The sequence below is a fragment of the Gekko japonicus genome, unplaced genomic scaffold, assembly GCF_001447785.1.
Source record: "Gekko japonicus isolate JY-2015 unplaced genomic scaffold, Gekko_japonicus_V1.1 scaffold3882, whole genome shotgun sequence".
NCBI classification, from domain to species: Eukaryota; Metazoa; Chordata; class Lepidosauria; order Squamata; family Gekkonidae; genus Gekko; species Gekko japonicus.
Window position 1 is genome coordinate 67,948 of NW_015176564.1, and position 5,424 is coordinate 73,371.

Sequence of the window (5,424 nt, forward strand, 5' to 3'; positions counted from 1 at the left end):
GACCACATTCTCCAATAAGTTATCCACGTAACTTTCTAAAGCATTCTGTAACACTGCTACCCTGTTGCCTGCATAGAAAAGGCCTCCTGAATAATTCAGTTTTGCGTAGGTTGTAGAAAGCCAGGAGAGAGAGAACCTTAGCATCACAGAGCTGGAAGGGGCCCTACAGGCCATCTAGTAGTCCGACCCCCTGCTCAATGCAGGATCAGCCTGGAGCATCCCTGACAAGGGTTTGTCCAGCCACTGCTTGAAGACTGCCAGGGAGGGGGAGCTCACCACCACCCTAGGCAGCTGATTCCGCTGTTGCACAACTCTTACTGTCAAAAAGGTTTTCCTAATACCCAGCCAGTACCTTCCTGCCCTTAATTTAAACCCATCCTTCCGAGCCCTCTCCTCTGCTGCCAACAGGAACGGCTCCCTGCCCTCTTCTCTAAGTGACAGCCCTTCAGATACTTAAAGGTAGGCCATTCCACAATGGGGGGGTGGGTATAATGGATAATGCGCACGTATGGGGAATTGTTGACTTTGCCCATTTGCAGGTTGGAACCCGCAGAAGACCCTGCTCTGATGAATGAAGCTGTCATGGCAGACATTACAGCATTACAGTGAAAATACGTACCATCCGTGTACAGTATCCACTTGATGGCATTGAGTAATTCTCCTGTTATGACCAATGCACAGACAGTGGAATGTGTGGTTTAAGCCTCATATTTATCCAGGCATGTGTCCTCTGGTTTCATTTGTAATGCAAAGAGACGTTGGCTCCTTCACGCAAACAGATGTACAGAGGGAAGATGCACGCATGTTCATTATAACATGGGAACAGGGCTACTAAGTCAGCCAGTTGAGAGGCGGGGGGGTGCAGCAGAAAGCGGATGTCTGGATGCCGCCCCGAGTTCCCAGTCGGATGAAAAACTGATGTGGCTTCGAATGGATGGCATCTGCAGAGGAGAGTGGTAAATGGACGGCTTCAGCAGTGTTGCTAAATAGACTCAAAAGAGGGTAGCCCTGTCGGTTTGAAGCAGCAGAACAAAGTTGGAGTCTAGTGGCATCTTTAAAACCATCAAGGTTTTATTCTAGGTATAAGCTTCAGGAAGCTTCAGGAATAAAACTTTGTTGGTCTTAAAGGGTGCCACGGGACCCTGACTTCGTAGTTTTGCTAAAAGTTTAGTACTTTGCTGGCCAGCAGGTGGCAGCAAAGGCACATATTACTTGGTCTTTCCCACTCCACATGTGATACAAATTCCTTTTGGGATTTCCCCCCCCCCCCCCCCCCCCCAATGAATTGTTAAGCCACCTTGAAAAGCCCTATATTTTGGGCAAGAAGGGAGGTAAACCTGTTAACAGATAGCTTTCTAAGAAGAAAAAGAAGAGTTGGATTTATATCCCGCCCTTCGCTTGGAGTCTCAAAGCAGCTGAAAATCTCCTTCCCTTCCTCTCCCCACAACAGACACCCTGTGAGGTAGGTGAGGCTGAGAGAGCTCTGAGAGAATTGTTCTTGAGAGAACAGCTCTGAGAGAACTTGTGACTGTCCCAAGGTCACCCAGCTGCCTTTGTGTGGAGGAGTGGGGAATCAAGCCCAGTCCTTCCGATGAGAGTCTGCCGCTGTTAACCACTACACCAAATTGGCAGCAGTTTTATTTATTTAGACATTTTAACCCTGTTCTTCTACCCACTGGGGATCCAAAACAGCTTACAAAGTCTCCCTTCCATTTTATTCTCACAACAACCACCACCGTACTGAGGAGGGTTAGATTGCGAGTTTGTGATTGGCCCTGGGTCACCCAGCAAGCTTCCATGGCAGAGTGGCATTCGAGCTGGCTGTGGCTCAGTGGAAGAGCCTCTGCATTGTACACAGAAGGTCCCCGGTTCAGTCCCCGGCATCTCCAGTTCAAAGGACTAGGCAGTAGGTGATGTGAAAGACTTCTAGCTGAGACCCTGGAGAGCCACTTCCAGGCTGAGTAGACAATACTGACCTTGGTGGGCCAAGAGGGCTCTTTTTGTAGAAAAAGCCCAGCAGGAACTCATTAGCATAATAGGCCACACCCAACAGCAGGAACTCATTAGCATATTGGGCCACACCCCTGACAGCACAGCTCACTAGCACATTAGGCCGCACCCCCATGTTACCAGAAGTGTGGTCATCCAGCCACACCCACCTTTTGCTTCTTATTCTGTTTACCTTGTCTGTTTCAGGGCCCTTTTTTTGGAGCAGGAACTCCTTTGCATGTTAGGCCACACACCCCTAATGTAGCCCATCCCAATGAGTCTCTGCTGTTGGGTGTGGCCTATTATGCTAATGAGTTCCTGCTGGGCGTGGCCAACTTGGGAGTCAGCCGGAACTCCGTTCCTGTGCGTTCCTGCCCAAAAATAGCCCTGGGTCTGGTTCGGGATAAGGCAGCAAGGGATGGGATGTAGCTCAGTGGCAGAGCCTCTGCTTGGCATGCAGAAGGCCCCAGGTTCAATCCCTGACATCTCCAATCCAGAGGAACAGACGTTGATGTGAAAGGCCTCCTCCACCTGAGATCTTGGAGAGCTGCTACTACCAGTCATAAAAGTACAGGGCAGCTGCCTATGTACCCCTTGACACATGCCAAGACCCCACCCCCACCGCCACTTATAGCTTCGCTCTGTTCCCCTGCTCCCTGGTTGCACGTCTCAACACTGAATAAGTATTGCGGAACGCTACAATCTGCGCAGACACCGGGAGGGCTTCTCTCCATCATTTTCTTCCCCCAAAGCGGAGAGGTGTGCTTATACAACACAGAATCTTGCCTTAATCTGTTCCCCCCACCCACCCTTCCCTTCCTCCTCTGTACCACCCACCCTTCTTCTGTGGCATTCTGTGACCCAGCGTGAATCACCAAAGTTTGAAGGGATTTTGTAAAACACATGTCAGAAGAGTGTGAAGAGGGTGTGTGGAAGAGAGGCTTTTGAAAAACCGGCGTTCCAGTGAGGCTGAACAACACTCCGGGATTTCTTCGACTGAAAACGCAGGGAGAGAATGGAGAAGAGGAAGAGGAAGAGGAGGAGGAGATTGGATTTATACCCCACCCTTCATTACCCGAAGGAGTCTCAGAGCGGCTTACGATCTCCTTCCCCTTCCCCTCCCCACAACAGACACCCTGTGAGGCAGGTGGGTCTGAGAGAGCTCTCTCGAGAACTGCCCTTGAGAGAACAGCTCTGAGAGAACTGTGACTGACCCAAGGTCACACCAGCAGCTGCATGTGGGGGAGTGAGGAATCAAACCCGGTTCTCCCAGATTAGAGTCTGCGTCCTTAACCACTACACCAGACTGGCTCTCTGGTGACCTGGAGGGTTCAGTATGCTGTTCACAGAGTTCAGTGTGCTGTTTCTGCTGGATAGTCCAAAAAGTTGGGCCAGGTGGTCTCAGCCCACCAGACCTATCAGTTGCCAGTCTCCAGGTGGGGGGTGGGTGGAGATCTCTTTGAATTACAAGTGATCTCTAGACTATGTGTATCACTTATTATTTATTTGGAAGAGAAAGAGAGAAGCGATTGGATTTATACCTGCCCTTCACTCGGAGTCTCAGAGCGGCTTACCAACTCCTTCCCCTTCCCCTCCCCACAACAGGCACCTTGTGAAGTAGGTGGAGCTGAGAGAGTCTGAGAGAACTGCCCTTGAGAGCTTTGAAAGAGCTTGTGACTGACCCAAGGCTACACCAGCAGCTGCATGTGGAGTAGTGGGGAATCAAACCCGGTTCTCCCAGATTAGAGTCCTCACACTTAACCACTATACCAAACTGGCTCTCAAGATTTATTTAGAACATTTATTCCTCTTCTCCTGAGGAAAATGGCTGCTTTGGAAGGTGGTCTGATTGGCATTATATGCTACTGAGGCCCCTCCCCTCCCGAAACCCCATTCTCCCAGGCTCCTCCCTCAAATCTCCAGGTATTTCCAAACCTGGTACTGGCAATCCAAGTGGCTGGCCTTCTTACAAGAGCTGCCCGATCTCCGGCTGAATACGGAGGTTTCAGTTGGCCACCATAGCCAATAGCTATCGATAGACATATCCTGCTGGAATCATCGTTAGAAACTACGCAAAACAGAATTATTCCAGAGGGCTTTTCTATGCAGGTAGTGGAATGGCACTATTCTAAATGTATCACAAAGTTATGTGGACAAATTATTAGGGACTGGGGTCTCTATGCTACTGTGTTTAGCTTGCTGAAACTAGGATCCTACTACGTAATTTTTGGGTCATTCTATGTGTGACGTTAATACTTACGAAGAAGAGTGTTGTTTTTTTAATACCCTGCTTTCCTCTACCTTCAGGAGCCTCAGAGTGGCTTAAAATCCCTTTCCTTTCCCCTCCCCACAACAGCCACCTTGTGAGGTAGGTGGGGCTGAGAGAGTTCTGAGAAAACCGTGACTGGCCCAAGGTCACCTAGCTGGCTGCATGTGGAGGGAGAAGAAGAAGCGTTGGTTCTCATACCCTGCTTTCCTCTACCTTCAGGAGCCTCAGAGTGGCTTAAAATCCCTTTCCTTTCCCCTCCCCACAACAGCCACCTTGTGAGGTAGGTGGGGCTGAGAGAGCTCTGAGAGAACCGTGACTGGCCCAAGGTCACCTCACTGGCTGCATGTGGAGGAGGAGGGGGGAATCAAACCTGGTTCTCCAGCCTTGACCTGGATAGTCCAGGCAAGCCTGCTCATCAGATCTTGGAAGCTAGGCAGGGCCAACCCTGGCAAGTATTTGGATGGGAGACCTCCAGAGAATACCAGGGTCGGGAGGCAGGCTATCAAGCCACTTCTCTGAACGCCCTCCATGCCCCAGTAGGAGTTGCCACGCACACACATGCACTCACAAAATACAAAGATAACCCCCCACAATGGCTGCCTTATTTTAACTCCCGTCTCCGGTATCTGAGAGCCAGTTTGGTGTAGTGGTTAAGCGCGCAGACTCTAATCTGGGAGAACCAGGTCTGATTCCCCACTCCTCCACTTGCACCTGGCTGGATGACCTTGGGCAAGGCAAGCTGTAGCTCTGATAAGAGCTGTCCTTGAAAAAAGAACGGTTTCAGTCAGAGCTCTCTCAGCCCCACCTGCCTCACAGGGTGTCTGTTGTGGGGAGGGGAAGGGAGATTGTAAGCCGCTCTGAGACTCCCTTGGGTAGTGAAGGGCAGGGTATAAATCCAGTCTCCTCCTCCACTTCTTCTTCTATCTGCAATTAAAGTGAATGAAAATGCCCCCCTCAAACCCCAAGACACAAACACCGGTCTTAACCACTACACCACACCAGTTCTTATCCGTTTTTAGACTTCTGGTTGGTTCTATATCCCAAATCCTGTTGCATTGTTGATTGAAGGTCCCATCCTGACCATTGCATGGACTCACTCTGTGTGATCCACCTTTATTCCAAGTCAGAAAGGTGGTCTCTAAATAATGGGAGGGAGGGAGGGAGGG